The 17,581-nt window shown below is 32.3% G+C and overlaps 1 protein-coding gene across 1 annotated transcript in view; it reads left to right on the top strand.

The window, feature by feature from the left end:
- The first annotated feature begins 1,645 nt into the window (after positions 1–1,645).
- The window catches only part of LOC136989959 (transcriptional repressor p66-beta-like), a 36,442-nt gene continuing 20,506 nt past the window's right edge, over positions 1,646–17,581 (top strand). Inside the window, exon 1 of the mRNA XM_067288267.1 lies at positions 1,646–1,948. The gene's annotated coding sequence lies outside the window, so the exon portion shown is untranslated. The remainder of the gene's footprint in view (positions 1,949–17,581) is intronic.

The following is a 17,581-nucleotide window of genomic DNA, read 5'->3' as shown; positions in this document are numbered from 1 at the left end:
ATCAGTTTATTATAAGACGACAAATTACTAGGAACGATATGGTGATCACCAGAGAATTGAGCAGCTACCAAAGTTTCGCAAGATAAATGTGCTTTATAAGTTTATAGGATATCATATAAAGCACATTTATCTTGTGATCAAGATCAGAGTGTCGTTTTTCTTTGCGAAAGACATTGTCACTGGAATAACGTCTGTACCTACAAATACTACAGATGTGGCTGATGCTCCAACTTCAAGAGGAGGAGTTTGCGGACTTTATTTTTCAGCAAGATGGAGCATATGCAGATATGATTTACCATGTGGAGGTACAAGCTAATCTGAATAACATTCTTACAGAAAGATGTATTGGCCGTCCAGAAATAATGGCTCTTCTACGTTGGCCCCCTAGATCTCCAATCTTACTCCTTGTGAATTTCTTTTTTTGGGCTACGTGAAAAGCCTTGTGTTTTACCACCACTGCCTCCTGATTTGACTGAACTGAAGATTCGAATAAATGAGGCATTGTGTACTGCCACATGGGATATGGTGTTTCGTGTTTGTTATTATCGGTTAGACGTTTTCCATGTAACCAGAGGTATGCTTAGAGGCCAGGCAGGTGGCCGAAGCGGTTAAGGCGTCAGTATACTGTTTTGGTGAGATGGAATCTGGGCGATCGAAAAATCCCAAGAATTTTTTATGGGCGGTCTGTCCCAGTCGCGACCTCTCACCATCCGGCTGTGCCACGATAGAGTTGACCGAATTCTCACATAAGGACTGAAAATAGTGCGAAAACAGTAAAATATAAATGAAGTAATGCGTATATTGAATCGGTGTATACTGTAAAAACAGAATTTTTCTTTCCTGTATTGCAAGTTTCATGTTACCAACTCTTATAATTGCCGAGGAAAAATTTTCAGAAGTGTCAAATCTTATTGAAACGCGCTGTATTATAATTTTAATTGTCTTGTAATTTTTCCTACGCTTTTATTCTTTGAGCTATCTTTGTATTGTATCGTTTAAACAGATTAAAAGCAGAGAACAATGGACAATCTGCAAAACAAAACCTTTGTTTTAAAGTCTTAGCGTTTGATAATGTGAGAGTTTTATTTGGTACGAATAATGTAATAATCAAACTAGACACATTCGAAGCGCGACTGTCTAAAATGGCGTTTTAAATCCATAAACGTGTCTCCGATTACATTTTAGAGATAAACAAATCGTTACGTAATTCTCGTCTCTAAATGGTACACGATGGAGCGTAATTATCACGTGACCTACATATTATTATTTTTAAATTTATTTTTTAAATGTAACGAAACAATTCATTTTGAAATAAAGACGTTTAAATTTTATGTAAAATAAATAAAGAATAATATAAAATATTAATTTTTTTTTTAATAAATGACGTTTTTGTGTAACAAACTGGCTGCACTTTAAAAAAAAATATGGCAGTTACGAATTTATGACGTAAATAATTTCATAAACTTTTAAAATAATTAAATGACATAAAAGAAAAATTCAATTAAACGTATTAAATTAATTAATTTATTTTTCAAAATTAATTCCAAGCTCGATACAATGCGTTCAGAAACAAAAGGCGACGGTACGGGTGACAACGAGAAGCGACTTCGTAACTATTTTTAAAATTTATAAAAAACAAGAAAATAATTAAAAAAAACAAAACAATTTTTTTTGCATGTATTAATAATCTACAACGAAAAGAAATCAATAATAAACGCGATCCGATCAGAAAGTACGCTAGTGTAGACGTTATCCTATTTAGTATTAATTACCCGCATACTTAATTTATTATGAATAAAACGAGCAATCGACCCTTGTTGCTTCTATGGCGTCCCCGTTGCTAAGTGACGAGCGATGATGATGTTCTTCTGTCGCGACCGCCATGTTAGACCGGATGTCAGCTGGAAGTAGAAAAGGAAACAAAAAAGTATCATGACAACGGGATAAGGTATTTCTTATTATATACTAAACTAGTCGAATATAACAATAAAAATTACGTAATATCCCCATATTACGCGTAAATAACAATAAAATCGATCACTTTCCTGTGTAATTTAAACATTTCAAAGTTTGCCGGTCCGAAACCATTAATAAGGCTTAACTTAATGAAAAATAATAAGAAAGATTCGTTATAATTAACTATTGGATCACGCATCAGCTTTTATTTTCCTTCGAATTTTAATGTTTAATGGTGTAATTGGTAGGTTAATGCTTTAAAAAAACTTCAGTAAGTTTGTTTAAGGCTAAATATAGATTGTATCAATGTCTAAAGGGGGGGGAAAATGAGAGCATTGGTGATAATATTTAACTTATTTAGACTAATTCACTCATTTCTACACCATTTAAATGTGTTTTATTTTATATTTTACACATATTTATTTTTAATTTCTTTTATTTATTGTATTTTACATAATATATATATATATTTATTATTTTCTTATATACACTTGCTAAATCTCTAGATGTTTTACCAATTACCAAATTTAAAAAAAAACTGCTGTATTTAAATACAAGGTGTGGAGCCATTTGATTTTAAAAATGTATTTGTTTTTAATGAAATTTTAATGAATAATCGAAAAGAAGCAACTTTTTATTATATAATTACCAAAATATGTTCATTTTTTTTACTAAAAACTAAATTTAAATCTCATTTTGGCTTTACCTAAACTAGGCCTAAATTTTCTTTCTTTTTTTTTTTTCCTGATGTGAATGATTTGCTATTTTACAATTATAATCATTAAATTAGTGTAATTAAAATTAACTTTTTTTAAAAATTTAAAAATAAAATTTTAAGAATCATAGTTTTTGTGAAATGCGAATTTTTGTTTTGGTTTTAGAAATTTCTCAGATTTTTATGTTTAAGGTAAGCTTAATTTTTGAATCGTAAATTTTAATTTTATCCAGGAAATCTTTTCAGTAAAATTTTTTTTGGAAATCTTATACCGGTGGTTGCCAATCTTTCGCAGACCACTAAACTCGCCGTTTTGAATCCCGTAGACCGCTATCGTGAATTTTTTAAATATGATATATAAATGTATATAGGACGATCGTAAAAGTTGTATTTTACTTTATTAATATGAAATTCACTTGTTTTATTATAACAAATTAGTGTGAAGTTTGTTGCTGGTTGTTCGAAATAGGTTTATAGATTCTTGGCTCTTTTCCACCATGACAATTACACTTGCAGCATTATTTATTGTTGATTTTTATTTATTGATTTCTTGACATTTATTATTTATAAAATCATTTTGTATTTGGACAGTGTTTTTTTTTTTTTTATTTGAATCTAAAACTGACGAGTGAGAAAAAGCAACCGAGCCTTTTGCATTTCTTTTGTAATACTATGCCTAATCTTGAGTTGATCGATGTCCAAATGTCTACGCGGACTACCAAAATTTTCTTGTGGACCATCAGTCGTTGACCACTGTCTTGTACACATTTTTAAGTTCTGGTAATTTATTGTAATTTCTTGTTTTTGAAATCACTTTTTTCTATTTTATTCAACTATAAGCTAAATCTTTTGTTAAGCCTATTTTGTTTGGTGATCTGTTTGAAATTGATTTTTGAGTATTTTAGATTTCTTTTCTAAGTATGATTCTTAAAGCATGCATGCATATAATATAGAAGATATAGGCCTATATAACTCACATGATCATTTTTAATGGTAACAAATGTAACTTTAGCAACTGGAATACCAGAAATAAATTTTTACACCTTAAAATAGACCTTAAAATGCATTAAAATATACAATTTTAATGCATTTTAATTAGTGATGTAACGAATATTCGGTTACTACCCAGTATTCGGCCTATTCGGCTGAATACCGAATATTTAAATCACTATTCGGCCGAATACCTGAAAACAGGAGTAAGAAATAACAAAAACACAGTAAACTAATCATTTTGGTAACTTTTATTAACGCTGAACATTAAATTATAATTATTAAAGTTAATAAGAAATAGCGTCTAACTCTAGTATTAAATTATTTTGATTAAATAAATTAAATAATAATATAGCCTTTATCTAGCCCGATATCTTATGGCATTGATGGCGTGTAGGTTAGAATGTATCAGGCATTAATGTCATTGTGTAGTTAATTACGTTATATTCGTATTCTCGTATATTTTAATATTTTTCACGATATTTTAAAATGATTTACGAAACGTTTTATTGAAACTTATTGTATTTAAAGAAAGAATTATTTATCTATTTCTAGAAGATGAGTAACTAATATATAATTTATTTTATATATAAAACAAAGAACGAGCATTTTTCATTATATGCAAAAGATAACATTTGAAATCATGTTAATTTTAAAAATATTGACAAAAACGATAGCAACAAAATATCACAAAACTTTACAAATAGAAAACCCCCAATAATATATTTGAACTGTTTCACAACTGGACAGAAACTAGACCATACGTCGGGCGTATCGTTAAGCTCCATCTCATATTAACTTTAATAATTATAATTTAATTAATTAATTTAAATAATTTAGACCTACTGGAAGAAAAAATCGTAGTGACAGCGGGCAAATAGAGAGCAGGGTGCGCGATCCTTGCCATAATTTTCGTGCCAATTTTTGTACGTGCGTTAATCAAGCCGAATAGTTTGGCCGAATATTCGGCCATTCGGCCACGCTCCTGGCCGAATATTCGGTATTCGGCCACTCTCCTAGCCAAATATTCGGTATTCGGTTGAGGTCAAATATACTATTCGTTACATCACTAATTTTAATAAATATTTGAATGTTCTTTTCATTCAAGTGTATTCTATGTTTTGAACATTCGACTGATGACGACCTACGGAGAGGTTTCGAGGTTGCGTGTCATGTGATAAAATGTACATTTGCTCTGCCCCTTCACCATGTTTGTGGTCTAGCTTCTGCTTGCTTAACTTGCATATGGTTTGTTATTTGACAGGTTGGCAGCAGTTTTTTTTCCTATTTAAACATAATAGAACTGCAGTATTTTTATATCATGGAAAAAGTTAAAAAAGATGCTTTTCTGGTGGGCTATTCTTGTAGTCTGACAGGATGAGATACTATTTTATATGAAGAGAGTTTCATTACATCAAGGTGTCGAACCATACGAAGCCAGCATTTTCATTGTAGATCAAGAGTAGTGACCTAAAGTAGAATTTGGTGATGACATAAATTATTTGGTTTTGACAACAAATTACTACGCTTACTTTAATTTGTAAGCTTTCATTTGTGAAAACTTACAAAGTAGAGGCCCATAACTATCTTACAAGTGGCTGGATTTCTCCTGATTATGTGCTCTTTCATAACACTCCTGATATGCAGTTGGGTTGTGGCTACACTCAAATCCCATGTTGGCATCCAGTTTGGTGATGACTCATAAAATGAAGAATGTTTTTCTTTGGATAAAAATCTTTTTTAATAATATATTTTTATGATAAATATTAAATTATTGTTATTAATATATATAAAATTATTAATATTAAAAGGAATTTGTGTTGAGAACAACTTGGAAGGTTACTATGTAATGATTATTTGTTACTAATGAAAAAAAAATTGTAAAAAGTAGTCTCTTAAAGAAATGTTAAGTTATTTTGGTGGGCAACAGTAACTTAGCAATTAGTAAGTGATCAATGGAAATTATTGATTTATATCTTAAAAAATACACAAACTTTTATTTACGTAAATTAGATTGGAAGAACAATTGATTCAAAATGATTTCTAATTCTTCATCTGCTAAGCAATTATCTTTGCTTAACACTTTAATATTAACTTTACCGTATACGTATTGCAGACAGACACTAAGAAAACAAAATAATTGTATTCTAACTATTTCTTTCAATATCTATTTAAACTAAAATCTGCAGTTGTTAAATAATTTTAACTTTATTTTGTCGGTAATAACAAAAGGATTTATCAACCGACTTGTACACACTTTAGATAAACTTTTGCACAAGTATCATAATCATTTATTGATAACTAGTAATCTGATTTATTGCTTACTTGAAATGAAATGTTTCTGACAGACTTGTGTATTAACAATTACTTTATCCATATTGAAATTTTTCCAGTTAATTCTTGAGAGTCTTGCAGATTGCCTTTGTCGTGAAAACTTGTTGGTTTTGGATTCTTGGTGATAAATAATGCCAGGAATTTTAAAAAATGATATTCCTTTGTTCTTGAGTGAACTAGCATTACACCCAATTACACAAGAAGTCACCACAGTGATATCTGCGATGAATAAACATGAGTTCCAGCTAAAGCATGCGTAAACAAATAAAATGTAAATGAACCACAAAGATGATGCCAGACAATTGCACATGCTCATGACATCACTTGTGATATCAACTTGAAACCCCTCTACAAACTTAAGGTCAAAAATATTTTTGTTCATTAAGATTGTTACTAGAGTATATTTTGATGTTAAGAAATTATATATGTAATAACTTTTGGCATAGATTAACTGATTAAATAATAATATAAAACATTAGGTTCAAACACAACCAACAACAGACCTTTCATTGTGTTTGAACTGAATGTTTAATTGATTATCTAAAATACAGACAAAAAGTATTTGATGTGTGAATATATATTTTAATATATGAATATGATTATTATTTATTTGAAACAGTTGTTGAATTCAAAGATTCTGAAATATAGATTAATACAGGTAGGCCTCCTACAACGCGGTAGATACGTTCCTCGAAAATACCGCGTTGTGGGAAATTGCGTTATAGGAGACACCAACTTAATACAAAAACTGGGATTCAGTTCTAAAAAGAGAAAAACTGCCTTTTATGGTGAAACATTTTCATCATTTTTTAAATTTAAATACATAAAAAGCTTAAATAAAATTCAACATCATATAAAAACTAAAAAGATTATGGTTTCAAGTCAAAATCAAAAAGAAACATAATGTTATGCTCAAATTCAGTCCTCATCGTCACTTATTATAGTTGTTCAAGAATGTTTGACTGGCCTTATTTCAAGATCTGAGCTTGTTTCATCAAGTTCCACTGCACTTATGTGATCCGTTGCGATTTTTCTGTTATGTGAAAGATAATTTGTTTCTAAATACCCTAAACCGCGTTGTAAGAAAATTTCTGCATTTTTCCAACCATGTTGGAGCGAAAATGCGTTGTAAAGGTACCACGTTGTAGGAGGCCTACCTGTATTTTGAAATGTAATTCATTTGATGCCATATATAACTTATTATAACTTTAATATATATCATTAAAGTTATATAATCATTCTTTATAAAACACTTTTTCAAAAATCCATCAATGCTGCAAAAGAATGTAAACTTTAATTTGTTTAGATATTTCGGTTAATGTTACCTATGGTCCCAAAATGGCGGCTCGTCTCCGATTCCAGCAAATAGAAGAAAGGAAACAGTGGGGATGCACATTCTAACCTAACCTAACCTATTCTAATAAATTACCATAATCATTACCAACAAAATTATTTGAATAGGTTAGGTTAGAACGTGCATCTCCACTGTTTCCTTTTTTCTATTTGCTGGAATCAGAGACAAGCCACCATTTTGGAACCATAGGTAACATTATCTGATATTTCTATGTTTTGGAAACATATGTTTGATGTGCTCTTTTTCAGTTTAATGAAGTGTCTCTGCATTTCTTTATGTAATGAGAGTGTAGTGAAAATGATGTCATGAGCAACTATCACTAGATGGCACTGCATTATTGTCTAGAAACTCTCTGCTTTAGCTAAAAATGGATGCCATAATTCAGCTGTAACTGGAATTAAAGAATAAAAGTAGTGTTTTAGTTAAAGACCTACAGGGTAACAAAAAAACAAAATATAAAGAATTGAGTATTTCTCTTTTTGAAAATGTGAACAAAGAAAAGAGATAGAAGATGAATAATTATGTTTAAGTAAATAAATAGATATAGATGATATAATATTTTCCTATTCTTTAGATGAATGAGTCATGGAAAAATTAAGGTTTAAATTTTCTAAAAATAATATTTTTATCAAGAGTAACTTTGACTTTATTTTTACAGCATAATATCACATTACACATAAAAGTGTCCATTTTGCTTTATACATGTAGTGGACATAAAAGCTGCTTTATCTTTGCTGCAGTGACCCCCTTGCAGCAAATGTTTAGAAACAGTTTGCTACATGATAGCACTTCATGTAGAAATGCTTTGTTGTGTAGCAATCGAACAGTGCTGCATAAAGAAACATGACTTATTTATTAATTCCAGTGTTGTTGCATTTAACTGCTTCAAGAATTTTCTTCATACCATGAAAATAGCCTGTTTACTTAATTTCTGTGTACTGTTCATGAATGGTTTTGGCTTAGACCTGAAAACTTTCCTTTCCAACCCCATAAGAAGATATCAGTGTGTGATGCCCTGTGATTTTTGTGGCCAGTCAATATCATCATTATTGGAAATCATATGACTGGGAAATTTTTCCTTTAATCACTTCTCAGGGATTTGATTTTTGCTTAGGAGTTTGACATAGTAATAACAGTGACATGCTAAGCTCAAGTAGCCTTCTCAAATGTTTTGTCTCAAACATTTTTCCAAAGTCCAACATTTGATTTTTGTTTGTTTGTACAGTTTAGGCCTACTAGCCATTCCTTTTCTTTGGTCTTTGTTATGGAGCTGGCACGCTAGGGAGCGTGCAAGAGGAGACGTCCATGACTAATGTAAGAGTGGAGGTCGCTCGGGCCAAGAGAGTCCAAAATAAAATATTTAAAGTAAGTGTGCCTATGCTTATCAGTCTCGCAAGGGTTTAAGATCCTTATAAACGGTTCCTAAACATAATGCACCACTTAAAACATGGTGGCAGCGGATAATTAAGCGAGGGAAGGAAACGAGGCTTAACGAACGTGCGCTAACTTAAAGACGAAATTAGACACTTAGTTCAAAGGTTGACGCTGCGGCAGACAAAACGTCTCCTTATTATATTAATACAACGCTTATTCTAAACTGGAAGAACTATATCTATAATTTATTTAAAAAGCAAGATGAATAATTTAACTCCCCCAGAACCTTTTTCAATGGACACGTCAAATCCAGAAAATTGGAGTTTATGGAAGCAGCGATTTGATATTTATGCAACGGCTATAGATTTACCTACAAAAAGTATTCCGCAGCAGAGAGCTATCCTGCTCCATATTATCGGAGAGAAAGGCTTAGAAATATACAATAATTTCCATTTAGAGGAAAATGCCACAAATCCGACAGTGGATGAAATCTTAGCCAAATTCACGGACCATTTCCAGCCGTATAAGAACACTATCTATAGTAGATATGTATTTTTCTCACTTGTACAGAAGCCAGGACAAACTGTAGACGAATTTGTAACAGAGCTACGTACAAAGGCTCAAGGATGTGAGTTTGGCACCCTAACAGAATCTCTCATAAGAGATAGAATTGTCTTAGGCACACAAGATGATAGCATCAGACAAAAAATGCTGCAAGATCCGACATTAACATTGGCCAAAGCAATAGACATGGCAAGAGCATCCGAATTATCGAAGCACCAATTATCTAAAATTAGGGCAACAGAAATAATAGTGAGTAAGATGAAAACTCAGTCTCCAAGACAAAAAGATAAACCGAAAAAATCGAATACGTACACGATGAATAAAAATAGCGCCAAGAATAAAAAATGCCACAAATGCCTAACTATACACGAGTATGGAAACTGTCCAGCTTTTGGAAAATTTTGTTTTAAATGCAAAAAGAAAAACCATTTTTCTTCAGCATGTAAGGCGAAGAAAATAAATTAAATTGATAATCCGAATTCCACCGTCATCTCAGATCAGGAAGATTGTCTATTGGATAGAATTGTTGTGCTGAACGAAGTCACGCATGAACACTGGGAAGACGTCATTGAAATAAATGGGAATCCCACTAAAATCAAATTAGATACTGGAGCGGACACTAACGTTATCTCTTGGACGTATTTGAAGCAGTGGACCAATTCTCCAAAGATAATACCGACTAAGGTCAAAGCCTATACATTCACACGCGGAAGAATACCTATCGTCGGTGAATGTCACCTCCGACTTAAGTCTGGAAGCCATGAAACCACGAGCAAATTCCTTGTTGTCAGAACGCGTGGACTACCTCTGTTGAGTGGAGATGCATGCAAAAAACTGAACCTTATTAAAAGGATAAATTCTGTTACACCTGAACTTAACCCAGAAGATATTTTGGAATCTTACTCCAGTGTATTTGAGGGAAGTGACAAACTCAAACATGAAGTTACAATCAAACTAAATCAAAATGCAATTCCAAAACTTGTTCCTCCTAGAAGGATCCCAGAAGCTTTAAAAACAGAAGTTAAACAAGAATTGGAGGATCTGGTTAGAAAAGGAATCTTAAAAAAGACAGAAGAAACTTCTAGTTGGCTCCACCCAATGGTCATCGTTAAAAAGAAACAAGGGAAATTACGCCTGTGTATGGATCTGCGTGAGTTAAATAAATACATTATTAGAGATAATTATCAGATACCATCGCCAACAGAACTATTAGCCAGCATTCCAAAAGCCAGATATTATACAGTTATGGACGCTAAGTCAGCCTTCTTTCAGCTGCCGGTGGAAGAACAATCACAAAACTGTTAATAATGAATACACCTTTCGGAAAATATAAATTTACAAGATTGCCGTTTGGAATCGCAACAGCACCAGAGCATTTTCAAAGAGCTATTGACACAATACTTTCTGATATTGAAGGCATTTACACATATATGGACGATGTTCTAATCTATGGCGACACATTAAGAGAGCATAATCAAAAACTGATAAAAGTCTTACAAAGAGCAGAAACTCACGGCCTAAAATTTGAAAAAAGCAAGATCCAACTGGCACAAAAGCAAGTCACCTTTGTAGGGCACATAATAGGACCAGACGGTATAAAACCAGAAGAATCAAAACTTATTACCATTCAACAATTAAAAGAACCAGAAAGTCCAAAAGCACTACAAAGATTCTTGGGATTGGTGAATTATTTAGGCAAGTTTATACCTAACTTGTCAAATCTTACACACAATCTCAGGCAGCTTCTCAGGAAAAATATTGAATGGACGTGGACAGAAGAGGCAAGAAAGGATTTTGAATATATAAAGAAAATTTTAACACAGCCTCAAATGTTAGCACAATTTGATACAAACAAAATTATAACCCTACATACAGATGCCAGTCAACATGCTTTAGGAGCAGTAATTTCACAAGAAGGAAAACCCTTAGCTTTTTCATCATCATCTTTGAATGATACACAACAAAACTATTCCCAAATCGAAAAGGAACTACTCGCCTTATATTATGGGTGTAAAAAATTTGATCGTCTGCTACTTGGAAGATTGTTTCTAGCATATACCGACCACCAACCTTTAATCACGCTGATTAAAAAACCATTAAGCGCATTGTCTCCTAGACTGCAGAGATTAATGCTAAAGTTATTGGCTTACGACTTCAATCTATACTACAAGCCAGGAAGAGATAATCTCATTGCAGATATTCTTTCAAGAGACATAAGGCATTCTACACCCAATTTTGCAACACCGGATCTAGACGAACAAGTATTAATAAGAACAGTTGGTATGGAAATTACAGATACCAAACTCATAGAATTAGCTGAAAACACAAAACAAGATCAAAGTCTACAGACTCTAAAGAAATACATATCAGAAGGATGGCCAGTACATAAAAAGTCTATACCATCAAACATCAAACCCTACTACGATTTTAAAGAAGACCTATATCTATGGAAGGATATTGTAAAGGTCGCTTTTAACGTCCTAAGTCGAAAAGCCACGCGACCGAGATAATTGGACCCACCTGGCGTTGGGGCCATAAACGGCCGGAAAGATCAAAGGAGTGGCGCCTCCGTTTAAGGGTCAATGTGTTTGCTACGTGTCGGCCGGCTTGGGAAAAAAAAATGTAAACAAGGGACGGACGCGAATGTAAGCTACATCGTCGGGAAATAGGGCGGACGTCTTTGGAAGCTCCCAGGGGAAAAGAAGAATCTGATTGGCCGCAAGTTGTCGCCGTAGAATCCCTTAAATTGTATACGCGAGAAACGGGGAGAAGGGCAAGAGACTGATAATACGGTAGTCTCAGGCACTTGGACAGCCCGCTGAGCATAGAGAGAGTGTTCTCCTCTGACAACGATCTCAGGGACGGGTAAGTGCGGAGACTGGACAGGCCGTATAGTTGAGCCATCTCCGAAAAGCGACTTGAGTTCCCCGGAGTATAACAGTCCCCAGTAGACAAGCCGACGTGAGATACCACATCCTTGTTGCATAGTGTATGTAATGTTGTCGAACATTGTACATCCTGTAAATATTTGTTGTGTAAATAAACTGTAAATATTTACTTGTTGAGTGTGGAGGTGTAGCTTTCCTCGAACCATTGCACGGACATTCTCGAGTCACAAACCCCAACTCGAGACAGATCATCGTAAAGATCGTAACGGATTAATAAGGATCTTCACTTGAAATATTATATGTAAAGGACCTGCCATAATAATTCCAGAGAAACAAAGAACCAGGGTTCTACAGCAAATTCATGCTGCACACTTAGGAATCAACGCTTCACTTAGCAGAGCAAGGAATAAGGTATACTGGCCAGGAATAAATCGTGACATAGAAGAAGTAGTAAAATCATGTAGACTATGTCAAAGGTTTCGACCAGCTCAGACTAAAGAACCTTTGATACCCCACAGAATTCCTACATACCCATGGCAAGAAGCAACAGCGGATATTTTCTACTTGGCCAACAGTCCATATTTGCTAATTGTGGATAGATACAGCGCCTATCCAGAAGTTTATAAAATGCCATCGACCGACGCTTCCAAAGTCATTCCCAAATTCAAAGAAACTTTTTCGCGATTTGGAAGTCCAGAGGTATTGATGACTGATAATGGTCCCCCATTCTCGTCAGTAGCTTTTAATCGCTTCTGTGACAGATGGAGTATCAGGCATTGTACATCTAGTCCTTGATACCCCCAGAGTAATGGCCACATAGAACGGCATGTGCAAACGATAAAAAACATACTTAAAAAGACAGCAGAAGCAGGTCAAGATCAGTATTTGGCTTTGCAAAATTGGAGAAACACTCCTAGGAACTCATTGCCATCTCCATCCCAGCTATGCATTGGAAGGAACATAAGGTCAACACTTCCATGCAAATCATCCCATTATCGCCAATGCCTATTTTCTAGAGAGGATATCCAACAGCAACTGGAGCAGAACCAGCACAGGATGTCAATGTATTATGACAGAGGTAGTGTTCCCCTCAATCCATTGAGACCGTCAACGCAAGTTTTAGTGCATACAGGAAAAGAATGGTCCCCAGCAACTGTTGTAAAACCTCTAAATGAACAGAGATCATACTTAATAGAAGACCCACACGGACAACAGTACCGAAGAAACAGAGTACATCTGAAACCGAATCACAGACCCAGAAAAGCACCTCAAGAGAAAGGTGAAGAGAAGCAAGAAAATGAAAAGGAACAAACTGAGGAAAAGGAAGAAGCGGGAATCTCAAAAGAAAAGGGATTTCAAACTCCAACATGAAGAACTAAATCGGGAAGAATCATTAAAGCTCCTGTTCGACTTAATTTGTAAATATGTATGTGCTTGAGTTTTAAGTTTGTGTTTTTGTTATTTCAAAAAAAAAAAAAAAAAGGGAAACGTGTTACGGAGCTGGCACGCTAGGGAGCGTGCAAGAGGAGACGTCCATGACTAATGTAAGAGCGGAGGTCGCTCGGGCCAAGAGAGTCCAAAATAAAATATTTAAAGTAAATGTGCCTATGCTTATCAGTCTCGCAAGGGTTTAAGATCCTTATAAACGGTTCCTAAACATAATGCACCACTTAAAACAGTCTTGAATTTTAAATAAAGAACTGTTATCACTGGTCTATAAAGGAGTGTTGATTCCTCAAATTTTTTAATAAGTGCCCTGAATGTACAACAGATCAAATGTTAATGACTATATCATACTTTCTTTACAAGATTAGTTATAAGAAATTTTTGTTATAACCGAATTCTACAAAAATATATGAACAATTTTGAATATATTTTTTTAAGTCAAAAAAAGGTAGAAATTGTACATCACCACATACATACATTTTTATAATGTATATGAAAATAATCTTTAATAATATATTCATGCCCAATGTATTTCTTAAAAATAATATAGCAAATTGATAATTTAATAGAATATAATTTATAAGTAATTTTATTAAAAATTCTCGATGAAAAATTATAAATATCAAAAAGTGTGCATTAAAATTATTAAAATATTTTAATAAATTACTAAATAAAATATTGACTATATTTATAGCATACTAATGGGATGAATGTATTTATTTCAAATTTTTGTATTATTTTGTGAGAATTCCTAGTACTGTTTGTAAATACTCATTTGTTTTGTATATTCTCAATAATTATTGTGAATTGACTTGTTTCTGAATTTACTAAGGGCATAGAAATATGTATATTGTAACTTATAAGTTTTATATTGTGATACTGTTATAAGTTCAGATTTAAAATTATTTTTTTTATGGATAGCTTTAAAGCCACATGGAAAGTTGATGAACTACAGGTTGCTCATGGCTGATATAAATTTTAATTCTAGAATAAATAATAATCATTCTAGGATTAAAATTTATTTTCACAATATGCAGATAAAAATTGAACCAGTTGCATTTATTAAAATGTCTACGACTTAGAACTAAGTCTTTTGTATTAATAATTTTATTTTCCAAAATTATATGGAATAAGAAATTTTAATTCTGGCTAGTTAATTTCAAAAATTATGGTAATTTTTTAAATATTTTTATTACCATTTTTTTCTGATTGTTAAATTAATAAAGATTAATTAAATTTAATATTTATTAATTTAGTATATAATTGATTCTTCATTGTGTTTTTATTTAACAAATTGAAATCAAAGTGTTTTAATGGTGACTAATGCGATCTATATTTTCAAAATATTTAAGTAATATTATATACAACATGTGTAATTGTCTGACAAAAGTGTCACTCAAAAATAGTTTTCAAAAGAGCACCTAATTTATACAGTATTTAAGAAATGATAAAGACGTGATTAAAAAAGAAGAAAAAGCAGGCATGTATAAAATTCCATTTGAAAATTAGGAATTAAGAAGGTCTATATTGTGGTCACAAGAAGGAATTTAGCTATCAGACTTAAGAAGCACAAATATGACACTAATAAAGGGCACTGCAACACAGTATTATCCTGTATGGCACAAGCAGAGGACTCTGTGGTTAAATGAAATGAAGCAATTCTCCTCGGGGCTATGCATTCCCCATTGTTAGCAATGCACAAAGAAAAAATCAAAATCTATAGAGTAAATTAATGGATAGTTGTATTAACGCTAAGGATGCGGATGGACTAGCTTCTGCATGGAAATTCTATATAAAAGAAAAACTAAAACACAAAAATTCTTAGTCTGCACCTGCCTTTATACTTAGAGGCATTTTTTGTGTATTTATTTCATTTTTATTTTATTTTACATATGTTATTTTTTATTTTATTTACATCGTTATTGTATTAGTTCATTTAGTATATTTTGTTTTGTTTTATTATTTATTTGTTAATTTATCTAGTATTTTGTTGTAAATTTAAATGTAAAAGTGTTTGAACGTTCTGTTTAAATGTCAAGGTAAAATACATTTGAATTTTGGTTGTATCTAAAGATGGCCAATCGTATTGGGTTGAAAACTGTTTGTTTAATAAACATTTCTCAGCATCAGGTGTTTGATGATTCATTAAGTATTTTAAAGAGCTGAGTATGATATTTAGTTAGTTGTCTTGTACTTTTGTGTCAAATGTCCTCCTGGAACAATAAATTAAAGTCTAATTCAATTTTTCCCATAGAAATAATGGAAAGTGAATTAATCTGTTCCCAGATCCCAAACAATGTCCAGTTTGATAAACTTAAATTCCAAATACACAAAATTTAAGATAAAAAATATCACAATTAAATGCCCTAAATAATAAATTAAAACATGAAAACAATAGATAAAATAAGTAAATAACTGTGTAATAGATTGAAAATTGTATTTACTGTACCTTGGTTCACTAAGGTGTAGTAAATGCAAATTTCACAGGCTTTCTCATAAATCAGCAGTTGGCCACTGGTTGTCCATGGACTGTTGATGGTCCACGAGAAAATTTGGGTGGTCCATGGAGAAATTTGGTCATTGATCAACTGAAGGTTATGCAAAGTATCATGAAAGAAATGCAAAATGCTTAGTTGCTTTTTTCACTCATTGGAGGTTTTTTATTTGAATCTAAAACCAAATATTAAGTGACTGTTATCAATAAATAATGAACAATAAACAATATTGTGAGTACGATTGTCGTCCTTCGTGGAAAAGCGCATAAACTTATTTCAAACAAACAGCAGTGAATTTTAGGCTTGCATTACTTTTGATTATAATTAAACAAGTGATTTTCATATTAATATAGTAAAATTGAACTTTTATGATCATTATTCTACAGATTTCCTATCATTTAAATAATTTATGATAGTGGTCTGTGGAATTCAGAATTGTGACTTTAATGGTCCGTGAGGTTGGAAAGGTTGCAGACCGCTGTCATAAATAATCCTTTCTCAGATGATATCACCAGTCAATTGCTTCTCATTTATCCACACTAGGAGTTTATCCTTGCTTATCCTCAATAACAAGGTGTGATAATGTTGATTTCTGGAAATCAATATGATCACACCTTTAGCTATATTTACTGCTTGTTCTTATAATGGTGCATACCATTGACTTCAGCTTCTTAACACTCTAAGTTCTGAAAATTTCTTTCTCTGAACCTGAAGACAAAATTGCTTTTATCATGGCTGCCAGATTTGCCACATACATACTGCTTTTATCCTTTAATAATTTTTTTTTTTCACCTCTCATTAATACTAATACAACTTTCCTCTTAGGCTTCATTGCTTCCCTGCTCTTCTTGAATGCCATGTTTAATTAATAGATACGGATTGTATATATAATCAAATATGCTAAAAATATCTGGGATCAACTGCTCGTGAAAAATGATACTGGGGCGATTGTTGAATATTGCAGAGATGTTAGGGACTGCTATAAAAAAAACTTTAAAGGATTTTTTAGAGAGAATTTTAAATTAGTAACATTTATCAAAAAATGATTTGTTTCTGTTCCTTTTATTGTTCAAATTCAATATGAGACAAATCATTCATATTAAAATGTAATTACAATAATACAGTAGAGAGTCGTTAATCTGAATCAATTGGGGACTGGGGTTGTTCGGATTAGTGATTTGTTCGGATAACCAATTACGTACGAAAAAATATATTAACCTGTTTGATGTTCAAATTTTTCTCCGTTGCGTGTCGCTTCGTGTTGAATTTTCTTCGATTTTAAGCCTAATGAAAATTTTTATAATACTAATCGAGGCTATTGTATCGTTAAAAATTATTTTTTTATTTTGTACAAACAAAATAAATATATTGAAGAATATAAAAACATGAAAATTATACTTTTTAGAATTAATCCAGTATCAAAAATGTTTGATTCAGTACGACACAGTCTGACTGAAAATTGTAC

The sequence above is a fragment of the Centruroides vittatus genome, unplaced genomic scaffold, assembly GCF_030686945.1.
Source record: "Centruroides vittatus isolate TY-2023 unplaced genomic scaffold, ASM3068694v2 scaffold_861, whole genome shotgun sequence".
Taxonomy (NCBI): Eukaryota; Metazoa; Arthropoda; class Arachnida; order Scorpiones; family Buthidae; genus Centruroides; species Centruroides vittatus.
This window is presented reverse-complemented; position numbering and strand designations above follow the sequence as displayed.